General features: G+C 43.7%; 12 non-coding genes across 12 annotated transcripts; all 12 read left to right on the top strand.

Annotated features, from left to right (window-relative positions):
- The first annotated feature begins 1,123 nt into the window (after positions 1 to 1,123).
- TRNAL-UAG (transfer RNA leucine (anticodon UAG)) lies at positions 1,124 to 1,206 on the top strand. The gene has a single exon. It is a non-coding gene; the product is annotated as a tRNA-Leu (tRNA).
- Positions 1,207 to 1,838: 632 nt separating this feature from the next.
- TRNAL-CAG (transfer RNA leucine (anticodon CAG)) lies at positions 1,839 to 1,921 on the top strand. The gene has a single exon. It is a non-coding gene; the product is annotated as a tRNA-Leu (tRNA).
- Positions 1,922 to 3,220: 1,299 nt separating this feature from the next.
- On the top strand, positions 3,221 to 3,303 carry TRNAL-UAG (transfer RNA leucine (anticodon UAG)). Its single transcript has one exon. It is a non-coding gene; the product is annotated as a tRNA-Leu (tRNA).
- Positions 3,304 to 3,935: 632 nt separating this feature from the next.
- TRNAL-CAG (transfer RNA leucine (anticodon CAG)) lies at positions 3,936 to 4,018 on the top strand. The gene has a single exon. It is a non-coding gene; the product is annotated as a tRNA-Leu (tRNA).
- A 2,285-nt stretch (positions 4,019 to 6,303) lies between these two features.
- Positions 6,304 to 6,386, top strand: TRNAL-AAG (transfer RNA leucine (anticodon AAG)). Its single transcript has one exon. It is a non-coding gene; the product is annotated as a tRNA-Leu (tRNA).
- Positions 6,387 to 8,125: 1,739 nt separating this feature from the next.
- Positions 8,126 to 8,208, top strand: TRNAL-CAG (transfer RNA leucine (anticodon CAG)). Its single transcript has one exon. It is a non-coding gene; the product is annotated as a tRNA-Leu (tRNA).
- Positions 8,209 to 9,503: 1,295 nt separating this feature from the next.
- Positions 9,504 to 9,586, top strand: TRNAL-UAG (transfer RNA leucine (anticodon UAG)). The gene has a single exon. It is a non-coding gene; the product is annotated as a tRNA-Leu (tRNA).
- Positions 9,587 to 10,493: 907 nt separating this feature from the next.
- On the top strand, positions 10,494 to 10,576 carry TRNAL-AAG (transfer RNA leucine (anticodon AAG)). Its single transcript has one exon. It is a non-coding gene; the product is annotated as a tRNA-Leu (tRNA).
- A 1,025-nt stretch (positions 10,577 to 11,601) lies between these two features.
- On the top strand, positions 11,602 to 11,684 carry TRNAL-UAG (transfer RNA leucine (anticodon UAG)). The gene has a single exon. It is a non-coding gene; the product is annotated as a tRNA-Leu (tRNA).
- Positions 11,685 to 12,316: 632 nt separating this feature from the next.
- Positions 12,317 to 12,399, top strand: TRNAL-CAG (transfer RNA leucine (anticodon CAG)). The gene has a single exon. It is a non-coding gene; the product is annotated as a tRNA-Leu (tRNA).
- A 1,299-nt stretch (positions 12,400 to 13,698) lies between these two features.
- On the top strand, positions 13,699 to 13,781 carry TRNAL-UAG (transfer RNA leucine (anticodon UAG)). The gene has a single exon. It is a non-coding gene; the product is annotated as a tRNA-Leu (tRNA).
- A 632-nt stretch (positions 13,782 to 14,413) lies between these two features.
- Positions 14,414 to 14,496, top strand: TRNAL-CAG (transfer RNA leucine (anticodon CAG)). Its single transcript has one exon. It is a non-coding gene; the product is annotated as a tRNA-Leu (tRNA).
- The last annotated feature ends 1,147 nt before the right edge of the window (positions 14,497 to 15,643 follow it).

Genomic DNA, 15,643 nt, shown 5'->3' on the forward strand with positions numbered 1-15,643 from the left:
ATGATCATGCAACATGTGGTCAGGATGGCCGAGTGTTCTAAGGTGCTGTGTTAAGGACGCTGTCTCTCTTGGAGGTGTGGGTTCGAATCCCACTTCTGACAAAACTTTAAGTCCATTTTGTCTCTGAGTTCTTTTAGAATCTCAGCTAAAAATTGGCAGTGCATATAATATCTGAATAAGTAACAAACTTCAGTTTCAACTGCAAATTAATTTGCCCAATTCTGTCTTCAAGCTCGTATAATATTATTCTAGCACTCGTGGTGTTTTATGTGTTTTTTGGGGGGTGCTTAAAAAGTCCCTTTTATTAATGAAATGGGTTACATTCAGTATTGTGATATTTTTGGTTTCCAATAAGTAGATTGTTAATTTTATGTAACCTCATTTTCTAATGCTCCATTTAAGAGATGTTTCCACTATGAAATGCAGAGCAAGGGGAAAGAGCACAAGTGATAGAGCAAGTGAGTGAGAAGGGGTGTTGAGGAAGGAAAGAATGATAAAGACAGAGTGAGTGAACGGCAGGTAGGCCTAGAAGAGGAGACTAGAAGTGAAGGCGACATACTTTTCCCTGCTTTTGACCTCCCACCCATCCCAAACCGACCACAAACGTACCATCTATGCAACGTTGGTATGCAGAAATTCACACCTCAGCCAGTGAGGGTGAGTCCCAGGCCAGGGGCTAGAGAGCAAAAGACTGCATGTGCTCAGACGTTCCCTGCTAGGGACAGTTGATCTGAAACAAGGTCTGCTCTCTTGTATCCAGCAAGGATCTAGAAATCCTGCATGAATCTGCAAGGCACAATGACAGCATACATTTGCATAATATGCCCCACCTTCTGCCTTCCTACTTCCTGTGCAGTAGTTGTTTGTGTAGAGAAAGAGGTCACAGGCAAGGTAATTTTGTGAGTAGGATACAGGACCCTAAATAACCGGTGAGAGGTATGAGGTATTCTAAAAGCATAAAAATTGTACACCTGTGAAATGAAATGCTTTCACATGTGATCTTCTGTGTTTATTGTCCTGTGCATAAAGTTGCACCTTGTGTTTGAAGGTTTAAATTATTTCAGGCTTGCATGGAGGCAGAAATTTCTGAGTGACTTTTATACATTTCTTAAGAATTTGCACTGTCAGGATGGCCGAGTGGTCTAAGGCGCTGTGTTTAGGCCGCAGTCTCCTCTGGAGGTGTGGGATCGAATCCCACTTCTGACATGACTTTTGGAGATATGATCTCCTTTTTGAGGTTAACATCTGATGGAAGTTGCATCTGTTGGTCTTCACCTGGGATGTGATTCCGTCCTCATCTAGTCAAGAGAGCTGGGGTTTCTCATATATTTCGGTTGTATAAAGTCTTGCTGACAAAGTGCAGTCCTTACTATATGAGCATAGGACCCATGTAAGAGCTCATCTGGAAGAGTCATGCTCTTGTATGCCCTGGCCAGACAGGCCATGCAAATATGGAAGAATGCCTAGCATCTGGTAGACAGTTGGACTCCAGCTCACTTACGGCAATTTCCTCAGGGCTGTGATCAGGGGCTGCTTAGATTTGCGTATTCCACCCTATGTTGTGACATTGAAATTCCTTGTTTAATTTGCTTTAGCTAGCCAAGAGGTGGCTGTTGACTCAATTTCAAAGGAGCTTTGGGCCGTTCAAGTGGCTGGTTAATAGCACTTTCTCTTTGTACGCCTTAAAGGTCTAAAGAGTTCTTCATAGGTACTGCTCTCTATGGATTGTTCAAAGATCTGTTGGAAGTACTTATAATAGGATGAATAAATTGAGGGCATGCCTTTTCGGTACCCCGCTTGCATGGCTGTCTCACCTGTGGAAGGTTCCACAAGGGCAAGTCAGGATGGCCGAGTGGTCTAAGGCGCTGCGTTCAGGTCGCAGTCTCTTCTGGAGGCGTGGGTTCAAATCCCACTTCTGACAATTGTGTGTTTACTCTACTTTTTTCTTGAGAGAGAAAAAATCAGATCATTTCCCTCACATGGGCTTATATGGTTGTCTACTTGGAAAAGTGCAGTGAGTTTTTTTCTTGCTCTAGCCACTCATGACCTAAGATGTGTTCTTTTTTCGGTTCACAATATCGTTCCCTCTCTGTAGATGATCAAGCAACATGTGGTCAGGATGGCCGAGTGGTCTAAGGCGCTGCGTTAAGGCCGCAGTCTCTCCTGGAGGTGTGGGTTCGAATACCACTTCTGACAAAACTTTAAGTCCATTTTGTCTCTGAGCTCTTTTAGAATCTCAGCTAAAAATTGGCAGTGCATATAATATCTGAATAAGTAACAAACTTCAGTTTCAACTGCAAATTAATTTGCCCAATTCTGTCTTCAAGCTGGTATAATAGTCTTCTAGCACTCGTGGTGTTTTATGTGTTTTTTGGGGGGTGCTTAAAAAGTCCCTTTTATTAATGAAATGGGTTACATTCAGTCTTGTGATATTTTTGGTTTCCAATAAGTAGATTGTTAATTTTATGTTACCTCATTTTCTAATGCTCCATTCAAGAGATGTTTCCACTATGAAATGCAGAGCAAGGGGAAAGAGCACAAGTGATAGAGCGAGTGAGTGAGAAGGGGTGTTGAGGAAGGAGAGAATGAAACAAAGACAGAGTGAGTGAACGGCAGGTAGGCCTAGAAGAGGAGACTAGAAGTGAAGGCGACATACTTTTCCCTGCTTTTGACCTCCCACCCATCCCAAACCGACCACAAACGTACCATCTATGCAACGTTGGTATGCAGAAATTCACGCCTCAGCCAGTGAGGGTGAGTCCCAGGCCAGGGGCTAGAGAGCAAAAGACTGCATGTGCTCAGACTTTCCCTGCTATGGACAGTTGATCTGAAACAAGGTGTGCTCTCTTGTATCCAGCAAGGATCTAGAAATCCTGCATGAATCTGCAAGGCACAATGACAGCATACATTTGCATAATATGCCCCACCTTCTGCCTTCCTACTTCCTGTGCAGTAGTTGCTTGTGCAGAGAGAGAGGTCGCAGGCAAGGTAATTTTGTGAGTAGGATACAGGACCCTGAATAGCTGGTGAGAGGTATGAGGTATTCTAAAAGCATAACAATTGTACACCTGTGAAATGAAATGCTTTCACATGTGATCTTCTGTGTTTATTGTCCTGTGCATAAAGTTGCACCTTGTGTTTGAAGGTTTAAATTATTTCAGGCTTGCATGGAGGCAGAAGTTTCTGAGTGACTTTTATACATTTCTTAAGAATCTGCACTGTCAGGATGGCCGAGTGGTCTAAGGTGCTGTGTTTAGGCCGCAGTCTCCTCTGGAGGTGTGGGTTCGAATCCCACTTCTGACATGACTTTTGGAGATATAATCTCCTTTTTGAAGTTAACATCTGATGGAAGTTGCATCTGTTGGTCTTCACCTGGGATGTGATTCCGTCCTTATCTAGTCAAGAGAGCTGGGGTTTCTCATATATTTCGGTTGTATAAAGTCTTGCTGACAAAGTGCAGTCCTTACTATATGAGCATAGGACCCATGTAAGAGCTCATCTGGAAGAGTCGTGCTCTTGTATGCCCTGGCCAGACAGGCCATGCAAATATGGAAGAATGCCTAGCATCTGGTAGACAGTTGGACTCCAGCTCACTTACGGCAATTTCCTCAGGGCTGTGATCAGGGGCTGCTTAGATTTGCGTATTCCACCCTATGTTGTGACATTGAAATTCCTTGTTGAATTTGCTTTAGCTAGCCAAGAGGTGGCTGTTGACTCATTTTCAAAGGAGCTTTGGGCCGTTCAAGTGGCTGGTTAATAGCACTTTCTCTTTGTTCGCCTTAAAGGTCTAAAGAGTTCTTCATAGGTACTGCTCTCTATGGATTGTTCAAAGATCTGTTGGAAGTACTTATAATAGGATGAATAAATTGAGGGCATGCCTTTTCCGTACCCCGCTTGCATGGCTGTCTCACCTGTGGAAGGTTCCACAAATGCAAGTCAGGATGGCCGAGTGGTCTAAGGCGCTGCGTTCAGGTCGCAGTCTCTTCTGGTGGCGTGGGTTCAAATCCCACTTCTGACAATTGTGTGTTTACTCTACTTTTTTCTTGAGAGAGAAAAAATCAGATCATTTCCCTCACATGGGCTTATATGGTTGTCTACTTGGAAAAGTGCAGTGAGTTTTTTTCTTGCTCTAGCCACTCATGACCTAAGATGTGTGCTTTTTTTGGTTCACAATATCTTTCCCTCTCTGTAGATGATCAAGCAACATGTGGTCAGGATGGCCGAGTGGTCTAAGGCGCTGCCTTAAGGCCGCAGTCTCTCCTGGAGACGTGGGTTCGAATCCCACTTCTGACAAAACTTTAAGTCCATTTTGTCTCTGAGCTCTTTTAGAATCTCAGCTAAAAATTGGCAGTGCATACAATATCTGAATAAGTAACAAACTTCAGTTTCAACTGCAAATTAATTTGCCCAATTCTGTCTTCAAGCTCGTATAATATTCTTCTAGCACTCGTGGTGTTTTATGTGTTTTTTGGGGGGTGCTTAAAAAGTCCCTTTTATGAAATGGGTTACATTCAGTCTTGTGATATTTTTGGTTTCCAATAAGTAGATTGTTAATTTTATGTAACCTCATTTTCTAATGCTCCATTCAAGAGATGTTTCCACTATGAAATGCAGAGCAAGGGGAAAGAGCACAAGTGATAGAGCGAGTGAGTGAGAAGGGGTGTTGAGGAAGGAGAGAATGAAACAAAGACAGAGTGAGTGAACGGCAGGTAGGCCTAGAAGAGGAGACTAGAAGTGAAGGGGACATACTTTTCCCTGCTTTTGACCTCCCACCCATCCCAAACCGACCACAAACGTACCATCTATGCAACGTTGGTATGCAGAAATTCACGCCTCAGCCAGTGAGGGTGAGTCCCAGGCCAGGGGCTAGAGAGCAAAAGACTGCATGTGCTCAGACGTTCCCTGCTAGGGACAGTTGATCTGAAACAAGGTCTGCTCTCTTGTATCCAGCAAGGATCTAGAATTCCTGCATGAATCTGCAAGGCACAATGACAGCATACATTTGCATAATATGCCCCACCTTCTGCCTTCCTACTTCCTGTGCAGTAGTTGTTTGTGTAGAGAGAGAGGTCGCAGGCAAGGTAATTTGGTGAGTAGGATACAGGACCCTAAATAGCTGGTGAGAGGTATGAGGTATTCTAAAAGCATAAAAATTGTACACCTGTGAAATGAAATGCTTTCACATGTGATCTTCTGTGTTTATTGTCCTGTGCATAAAGTTGCACCTTGTGTTTGAAGGTTTAAATTATTTCAGGCTTGCATGGAGGCAGAAATTTCCGAGTGACTTTTATACATTTCTTAAGACTCTGCGCTGTCAGGATGGCCGAGTGGTCTAAGGCGCTGTGTTTAGGCCACAATCTCCTCTGGAGGCGTGGGTTCGAATCCCACTTCTGACATGACTTTTGGAGATATAATCTCCTTTTTCAGGTTAACATCTGATGGAAGTTGCATCTGTTGGTCTTCACCTGGGATGTGATTCCGTCCTCATCTAGTCAAGAGAGCTGGGGTTTCTCATATATTTCGGTTGTATAAAGTCTTGCTGACAAAGTGCAGTCCTTAATATATGAGCATAGGACCCATGTAAGAGCTCATCTGGAAGAGTCATGCTCTTGTATGCCCTGGCCAGACCGGCCATGCAAATATGGAGGAATGCCTAGCATCTGGTAGACAGTTGGACTCCAGCACACTTACGGCAATTTCCTCAGGGCTGTGATCAGGGGCTGCTTAGATTTGCGTATTCCACCCTATGTTGTGACATTGAAATTCCTTGTTGAATTTGCTTTAGCTAGCCAAGAGGTGGCTGGTGACTCAATTTCAAAGCAGCTTTGGGCCGTTCAAGTGGCTGGTTAATAGCACTTTCTCTTTGTACGCCTTAAAGGTCTAAAGAGTTCTTCATAGGTACTGCTCTCTATGGATTGTTCAAAGATCTGTTGGAAGTACTTATAATAGGATAAATAAATTGAGGGCATGCCTTTTCGGTACCCCACTTCCATGGCTGTCTGGCCTGTGGAAGATTCAACAAAGGCAAGTCAGGATGGCCGAGTGGTCTAAGGCGCTGCGTTCAGGTCGCAGTCTCTTCTGGAGGCGTGGGTTCAAATTCCACTTCTGACAATTGTGTGTTTACTCTACTTTTTTCTTGAGAAAGAAAAAATCAGATCATTTCCCTCACATGGGCTTATATGGTTGTCTACTTGGAAAAGTGCAGTGATTTTTTTTCTTGCTCTAGCCACTCATGACCTAAGATGTGTTCTTTTTTCGGTTCACAATATCTTTCCCTCTCTGTAGATGATCAAGCAACATGTGGTCAGGATGGCCGAGTGGTCTAAGGCGCTGCGTTAAGGCCGCAGTCTCTCCTGGAGGCGTGGGTTTGAATCCCACTTCTGACAAAACTTTAAGTCCATTTTATCTCTGAGTTCTTTTAGAATCTCAGCTAAAAATTGGCAGTGCATATAATATCTGAATAAGTAACAAACTTCAGTTTCAACTGCAAATTAATTAGCCCAATTCTGTCTTCAAGCTGGTATAATAGTCTTCTAGCACTCGTGGTGTTTTATGTGTTTTTTGGGGGGTGCTTAAAAAGTCCCTTTTATTAATGAAATGGGTTACATTCAGTCTTGTGATATTTTTGGTTTCCAATAAGTAGATTGTTAATTTTATGTAACCTCATTTTCTAATGCTCCATTCAAGAGATGTTTCCACTATGAAATGCAGAGCAAGGGGAAAGAGCACAAGTGATAGAGCGAGTGAGTGAGAAGGGGTGTTGAGGAAGGAGAGAATGAAACAAAGACAGAGTGAGTGAACGACAGGTAGGCCTAGAAGAGGAGACTAGAAGTGAAGGCGACATACTTTTCCCTGCTTTTGACCTCCCACCCATCCCAAACCGACCACAAACGTACCATCTATGCAACGTTGGTATGCAGAAATTCACGCCTCAGCCAGTGAGGGTGAGTCCCAGGCCAGGGGCTAGAGAGCAAAAGACTGCATGTGCTCAGACTTTCCCTGCTAGGGACAGTTGATCTGAAACAAGGTGTGCTCTCTTGTATCCAGCAAGGATCTAGAAATCCTGCAGGAATCTGCAAGGCACAATGACAGCATACATTTGCATAATATGCCCCACCTTCTGCCTTCCTACTTCCTGTGCAGTAGTTGTTTGTGTAGAGAGAGAGGTCGCAGGCAAGGTAATTTTGTGAGTAGGATACAGGACCCTGAATAGCTGGTGAGAGGTATGAGGTATTCTAAAAGCATAACAAACGTACACCTGTGAAATGAAATGCTTTCACATGTGATCTTCTGTGTTTATTGTCCTGTGCATAAAGTTGCACCTTGTGTTTGAAGGTTTAAATTATTTCAGGCTTGCATGGAGGCAGAAATTTCTGAGTGACTTTTATACATTTCTTAAGAATCTGCACTGCCAGGATGGCCGAGTGGTCTAAGGCGCTGTGTTTAGGCCGCAGTCTCCTCTGGAGGTGTGGGATCGAATCCCACTTCTGACATGACTTTTGGAGATATAATCTCCTTTTTTAGGTTAACATCTGATGGAAGTTGCATCTGTTGGTCTTCACCTGGGATGTGATTCCGTCCTCATCTAGTCAAGAGAGCTGGGGTTTCTCATATATTTCAGTTGTATAAAGTCTTGCTGACAAAGTGCAGTCCTTACTATATGAGCATAGGACCCATGTAAGAGCTCATCTGGAAGAGTCATGCTCTTGTATGCCCTGGCCAGACAGGCCATGCAAATATGGAAGAATGCCTAGCATCTGGTAGACAGTTGGACTCCAGCTCACTTACGGCAATTTCCTCAGGGCTGTGATCAGGGGCTGCTTAGATTTGCGTATTCCACCCTATGTTGTGACATTGAAATTCCTTGTTGAATTTGCTTTAGCTAGCCAAGAGGTGGCTGTTGACTCAATTTCAAAGGAGCTTTGGGCCGTTCAAGTGGCTGGTTAATAGCACTTTCTCTTTGTACACCTTAAAGGTCTAAAGAGTTCTTCATAGGTACTGCTCTCTATGGATTGTTCAAAGATCTGTTGGAAGTACTTATAATAGGATGAATAAATTGAGGGCATGCCTTTTCGGTACCCCGCTTGCATGGCTGTCTCACCTGTGGAAGGTTCCACAAATGCAAGTCAGGATGGCCGAGTGGTCTAAGGCGCTGCGTTCAGGTCGCAGTCTCTTCTGGAGGCGTGGGTTCAAATCCCACTTCTGACAATTGTGTGTTTACTCTACTTTTTTCTTGAGAGAGAAAAAATCAGATCATTTCCCTCACATGGGCTTATATGGTTGTCTACTTGGAAAAGTGCAGTGAGTTTTTTTCTTGCTCTAGCCACTCATGACCTAAGATGTGTGCTTTTTTTGGTTCACAATATCTTTCCCTCTCTGTAGATGATCAAGCAACATGTGGTCAGGATGGCCGAGTGGTCTAAGGCGCTATCTTAAGGCCGCAGTCTCTCCTGGAGGCGTGGGTTCGAATCCCACTTCTGACAAAACTTTAAGTCCATTTTGTCTCTGAGCTCTTTTAGAATCTCAGCTAAAAATTGGCAGTGCATATAATATCTGAATAAGTAACAAACTTCAGTTTCAACTGCAAATTAATTTGCCCAATTCTGTCTTCAAGCTCGTATAATATTCTTCTAGCACTCGTGGTGTTTTATGTGTTTTTTGGGGGGTGCTTAAAAAGTCCCTTTTATGAAATGGGTTACATTCAGTCTTGTGATATTTTTGGTTTCCAATAAGTAGATTGTTAATTTTATGTAACCTCATTTTCTAATGCTCCATTCAAGAGATGTTTCCACTATGAAATGCAGAGCAAGGGGAAAGAGCACAAGTGATAGAGCGAGTGAGTGAGAAGGGGTGTTGAGGAAGGAGAGAATGAAACAAAGACAGAGTGAGTGAACGGCAGGTAGGCCTAGAAGAGGAGACTAGAAGTGAAGGGGACATACTTTTCCCTGCTTTTGACCTCCCACCCATCCCAAACCGACCACAAACGTACCATCTATGCAACGTTGGTATGCAGAAATTCACGCCTCAGCCAGTGAGGGTGAGTCCCAGGCCAGGGGCTAGAGAGCAAAAGACTGCATGTGCTCAGACGTTCCCTGCTAGGGACAATTGATCTGAAACAAGGTCTGCTCTCTTGTATCCAGCAAGGATCTAGAATTCCTGCATGAATCTGCAAGGCACAATGACAGCATACATTTGCATTATATGCCCCACCTTCTGCCTTCCTACTTCCTGTGCAGTAGTTGTTTGTGTAGAGAAAGAGGTCACAGGCAAGGTAATTTTGTGAGTAGGATACAGGACCCTAAATAACCGGTGAGAGGTATGAGGTATTCTAAAAGCATAAAAATTGTACACCTGTGAAATGAAATGCTTTCACATGTGATCTTCTGTGTTTATTGTCCTGTGCATAAAGTTGCACCTTGTGTTTGAAGGTTTAAATTATTTCAGGCTTGCATGGAGGCAGAAATTTCTGAGTGACTTTTATACATTTCTTAAGACTCTGCACTGTCAGGATGGCCGAGTGGTCTAAGGCGCTGTGTTTAGGCCGCCGTCTCCTCTGGAGGTGTGGGTTCGAATCCCACTTCTGACATGACTTTTGGAGATATAACCTCCTTTTTGAGGTTAACATCTGATGGAAGTTGCATCTGTTGGTCTTCACCTGGGATGTGATTCCGTCCTCATCTAGTCAAGAGAGCTGGGGTTTCTCATATATTTCGGTTGTATAAAGTCTTGCTGACAAAGTGTAGTCCTTACTATATGAGCATAGGACCCATGTAAGAGCTCATCTGGAAGAGTCATGCTCTTGTATGCCCTGGCCAGACAGGCCATGCAAATATGGAAGAATGCCTAGCATCTGGTAGACAGTTGGACTCCAGCTCACTTACGGCAATTTCCTCAGGGCTGTGATCAGGGGCTGCTTAGATTTGCGTATTCCACCCTATGTTGTGACATTGAAATTCTTTGTTGAATTTGCTTTAGCTAGCCAAGAGGTGGCTGTTGACTCAATTTCAAAGCAGCTTTGGGCCGTTCAAATGGCTGGTTAATAGCACTTTCTCTTTGTACGACTTAAAGGTCTAAAGAGTTCTTCATAGGTACTGCTCTCTATGGATTGTTCAAAGATCTGTTGGAAGTACTTATAATAGGATAAATAAATTGAGGGCGTGCCTTTTCGGTACCCCACTTGCATGGCTGTCTGGCCTGTGGAAAGTTCCACAAATGCAAGTCAGGATGGCTGAGTGGTCTAAGGCGCTGGGGTCAGGTCGCAGTCTCTTCTGGAGGCGTGGGTTCAAATCCCACTTCTGACAATTGTGTGTTTACTCTACTTTTTTTTCGAGAGAGAAAAAATCAGATCATTTCCCTCACATGGGCTTATATGGTTGGCTACTTGGAAAAGTGCAGTGAGTTTTTTTCTTGCTCTAGCCACTCATGACCTAAGATGTGTTCTTTTTTCGGTTCACAATATCTTTCCCTCTCTGTAGATGATCAAGCAACATGTGGTCAGGATGGCCGAGTGGTCTAAGGCGCTGCGTTAAGGCCGCAGTCTCTCCTGGAGGTGTGGGTTCGAATCCCACTTCTGACAAAACTTTAAGTCCATTTTATCTCTGAGTTCTTTTAGAATCTCAGCTAAAAATTGGCAGTGCATATAATATCTGAATAAGTAACAAACTTCAGTTTCAACTGCAAATTAATTTGCCCAATTCTGTCTTCAAGCTGGTATAATAGTCTTCTAGCACTCGTGGTGTTTTATGTGTTTTTTGGGGGGTGCTTAAAAAGTCCCTTTTATTAATGAAATGGGTTACATTCAGTCTTGTGATATTTTTGGTTTCCAATAAGTAGATTGTTAATTTTATGTTACCTCATTTTCTAATGCTCCATTCAAGAGATGTTTCCACTATGAAATGCAGAGCAAGGGGAAAGAGCACAAGTGATAGAGCGAGTGAGTGAGAAGGGGTGTTGAGGAAGGAGAGAATGAAACAAAGACAGAGTGAGTGAACGGCAGGTAGGCCTAGAAGAGGAGACTAGAAGTGAAGGGGACATACTTTTCCCTGCTTTTGACCTCCCACCCATCCCAAACCGACCACAAACGTACCATCTATGCAACGTTGGTATGTTGAAATTCACGCCTCAGCCAGTGAGGGTGAGTCCCAGGCCAGGGGCTAGAGAGCAAAAGACTGCATGTGCTCAGACGTTCCCTGCTAGGGACAATTGATCTGAAACAAGGTCTGCTCTCTTGTATCCAGCAAGGATCTAGAATTCCTGCATGAATCTGCAAGGCACAATGACAGCATACATTTGCATAATATGCCCCACCTTCTGCCTTCCCTACTTCCTGTGCAGTAGTTGTTTGTGTAGAGAGAGAGGTCGCAGGCAAGGTAATTTTGTGAGTAGGATACAGGACCCTGAATAGCTGGTGAGAGGTATGAGGTATTCTAAAAGCATAACAATTGTACACCTGTGAAATGAAATGCTTTCACATGTGATCTTCTGTGTTTATTGTCCTGTGCATAAAGTTGCACCTTGTGTTTGAAGGTTTAAATTATTTCAGGCTTGCATGGAGGCAGAAATTTCTGAGTGACTTTTATACATTTCTTAAGAATTTGCACTGTCAGGATGGCCGAGTGGTCTAAGGCGCTGTGTTTAGGCCGCAGTCTCCTCTGGAGGTGTGGGTTCGAATCCCACTTCTGACATGACTTTTGGAGATATGATCTCCTTTTTGAGGTTAACATCTGATGGAAGTTGCATCTGTTGGTCTTCACCTGGGATGTGATTCCGTCCTCATCTAATCAAGAGAGCTGGGGTTTCTCATATATTTCGGTTGTATAAAGTCTTGCTGACAAAGTGCAGTCCTTACTATATGAGCATAGGACCCATGTAAGAGCTCATCTGGAAGAGTCATGCTCTTGTATGCCCTGGCCAGACAGGCCATGCAAATATGGAAGAATGCCTAGCATCTGGTAGACAGTTGGACTCCAGCTCACTTACGGCAATTTCCTCAGGGCTGTGATCAGGGGCTGCTTAGATTTGCGTATTCCACCCTATGTTGTGACATTGAAATTCCTTGTTTAATTTGCTTTAGCTAGCCAAGAGGTGGCTGTTGACTCAATTTCAAAGGAGCTTTGGGCCGTTCAAGTGGCTGGTTAATAGCACTTTCTCTTTGTACGCCTTAAAGGTCTAAAGAGTTCTTCATAGGTACTGCTCTCTATGGATTGTTCAAAGATCTGTTGGAAGTACTTATAATAGGATGAATAAATTGAGGGCATGCCTTTTCGGTACCCCGCTTGCATGGCTGTCTCACCTGTGGAAGGTTCCACAAGGGCAAGTCAGGATGGCCGAGTGGTCTAAGGCGCTGCGTTCAGGTCGCAGTCTCTTCTGGAGGCGTGGGTTCAAATCCCACTTCTGACAATTGTGTGTTTACTCTACTTTTTTCTTGAGAGAGAAAAAATCAGATCATTTCCCTCACATGGGCTTATATGGTTGTCTACTTGGAAAAGTGCAGTGAGTTTTTTTCTTGCTCTAGCCACTCATGACCTAAGATGTGTTCTTTTTTCGGTTCACAATATCGTTCCCTCTCTGTAGATGATCAAGCAACATGTGGTCAGGATGGCCGAGTGGTCTAAGGCGCTGCGTTAAGGCCGCAGTCTCTCCTGGAGGTGTGGGTTCGAATACCACTTCTGACAAAACTTTAAGTCCATTTTGTCTCTGAGCTCTTTTAGAATCTCAGCTAAAAATTGGCAGTGCATATAATATCTGAATAAGTAACAAACTTCAGTTTCAACTGCAAATTAATTTGCCCAATTCTGTCTTCAAGCTGGTATAATAGTCTTCTAGCACTCGTGGTGTTTTATGTGTTTTTTGGGGGGTGCTTAAAAAGTCCCTTTTATTAATGAAATGGGTTACATTCAGTCTTGTGATATTTTTGGTTTCCAATAAGTAGATTGTTAATTTTATGTTACCTCATTTTCTAATGCTCCATTCAAGAGATGTTTCCACTATGAAATGCAGAGCAAGGGGAAAGAGCACAAGTGATAGAGCGAGTGAGTGAGAAGGGGTGTTGAGGAAGGAGAGAATGAAACAAAGACAGAGTGAGTGAACGGCAGGTAGGCCTAGAAGAGGAGACTAGAAGTGAAGGCGACATACTTTTCCCTGCTTTTGACCTCCCACCCATCCCAAACCGACCACAAACGTACCATCTATGCAACGTTGGTATGCAGAAATTCACGCCTCAGCCAGTGAGGGTGAGTCCCAGGCCAGGGGCTAGAGAGCAAAAGACTGCATGTGCTCAGACTTTCCCTGCTATGGACAGTTGATCTGAAACAAGGTGTGCTCTCTTGTATCCAGCAAGGATCTAGAAATCCTGCATGAATCTGCAAGGCACAATGACAGCATACATTTGCATAATATGCCCCACCTTCTGCCTTCCTACTTCCTGTGCAGTAGTTGCTTGTGCAGAGAGAGAGGTCGCAGGCAAGGTAATTTTGTGAGTAGGATACAGGACCCTGAATAGCTGGTGAGAGGTATGAGGTATTCTAAAAGCATAACAATTGTACACCTGTGAAATGAAATGCTTTCACATGTGATCTTCTGTGTTTATTGTCCTGTGCATAAAGTTGCACCTTGTGTTTGAAGGTTTAAATTATTTCAGGCTTGCATGGAGGCAGAAGTTTCTGAGTGACTTTTATACATTTCTTAAGAATCTGCACTGTCAGGATGGCCGAGTGGTCTAAGGTGCTGTGTTTAGGCCGCAGTCTCCTCTGGAGGTGTGGGTTCGAATCCCACTTCTGACATGACTTTTGGAGATATAATCTCCTTTTTGAAGTTAACATCTGATGGAAGTTGCATCTGTTGGTCTTCACCTGGGATGTGATTCCGTCCTTATCTAGTCAAGAGAGCTGGGGTTTCTCATATATTTCGGTTGTATAAAGTCTTGCTGACAAAGTGCAGTCCTTACTATATGAGCATAGGACCCATGTAAGAGCTCATCTGGAAGAGTCATGCTCTTGTATGCCCTGGCCAGACAGGCCATGCAAATATGGAAGAATGCCTAGCATCTGGTAGACAGTTGGACTCCAGCTCACTTACGGCAATTTCCTCAGGGCTGTGATCAGGGGCTGCTTAGATTTGCGTATTCCACCCTATGTTGTGACATTGAAATTCCTTGTTGAATTTGCTTTAGCTAGCCAAGAGGTGGCTGTTGACTCATTTTCAAAGGAGCTTTGGGCCGTTCAAGTGGCTGGTTAATAGCACTTTCTCTTTGTTCGCCTTAAAGGTCTAAAGAGTTCTTCATAGGTACTGCTCTCTATGGATTGTTCAAAGATCTGTTGGAAGTACTTATAATAGGATGAATAAATTGAGGGCATGCCTTTTCGGTACCCCGCTTGCATGGCTGTCTCACCTGTGGAAGGTTCCACAAATGCAAGTCAGGATGGCCGAGTGGTCTAAGGCGCTGCGTTCAGGTCGCAGTCTCTTCTGGTGGCGTGGGTTCAAATCCCACTTCTGACAATTGTGTGTTTACTCTACTTTTTTCTTGAGAGAGAAAAAATCAGATCATTTCCCTCACATGGGCTTATATGGTTGTCTACTTGGAAAAGTGCAGTGAGTTTTTTTCTTGCTCTAGCCACTCATGACCTAAGATGTGTGCTTTTTTTGGTTCACAATATCTTTCCCTCTCTGTAGATGATCAAGCAACATGTGGTCAGGATGGCCGAGTGGTCTAAGGCGCTGCCTTAAGGCCGCAGTCTCTCCTGGAGACGTGGGTTCGAATCCCACTTCTGACAAAACTTTAAGTCCATTTTGTCTCTGAGCTCTTTTAGAATCTCAGCTAAAAATTGGCAGTGCATACAATATCTGAATAAGTAACAAACTTCAGTTTCAACTGCAAATTAATTTGCCCAATTCTGTCTTCAAGCTCGTATAATATTCTTCTAGCACTCGTGGTGTTTTATGTGTTTTTTGGGGGGTGCTTAAAAAGTCCCTTTTATGAAATGGGTTACATTCAGTCTTGTGATATTTTTGGTTTCCAATAAGTAGATTGTTAATTTTATGTAACCTCATTTTCTAATGCTCCATTCAAGAGATGTTTCCACTATGAAATGCAGAGCAAGGGGAAAGAGCACAAGTGATAGAGCGAGTGAGTGAGAAGGGGTGTTGAGGAAGGAGAGAATGAAACAAAGACAGAGTGAGTGAACGGCAGGTAGGCCTAGAAGAGGAGACTAGAAGTGAAGGGGACATACTTTTCCCTGCTTTTGACCTCCCACCCATCCCAAACCGACCACAAACGTACCATCTATGCAACGTTGGTATGCAGAAATTCACGCCTCAGCCAGTGAGGGTGAGTCCCAGGCCAGGGGCTAGAGAGCAAAAGACTGCATGTGCTCAGACGTTCCCTGCTAGGGACAGTTGATCTGAAACAAGGTCTGCTCTCTTGTATCCAGCAAGGATCTAGAATTCCTGCATGAATCTGCAAGGCACAATGACAGCATACATTTGCATAATATGCCCCACCTTCTGCCTTCCTACTTCCTGTGCAGTAGTTGTTTGTGTAGAGAGAGAGGTCGCAGGCAAGGTAATTTGGTGAGTAGGATACAGGACCCTAAATAGCTGGTGAGAGGTATGAGGTATTCTAAAAGCATAAAAATTGTACACCTGT

The sequence above is a fragment of the Lissotriton vulgaris genome, chromosome 8 (genome assembly GCF_964263255.1).
Source record: "Lissotriton vulgaris chromosome 8, aLisVul1.2, whole genome shotgun sequence".
Taxonomy (NCBI): domain Eukaryota; kingdom Metazoa; phylum Chordata; class Amphibia; order Caudata; family Salamandridae; genus Lissotriton; species Lissotriton vulgaris.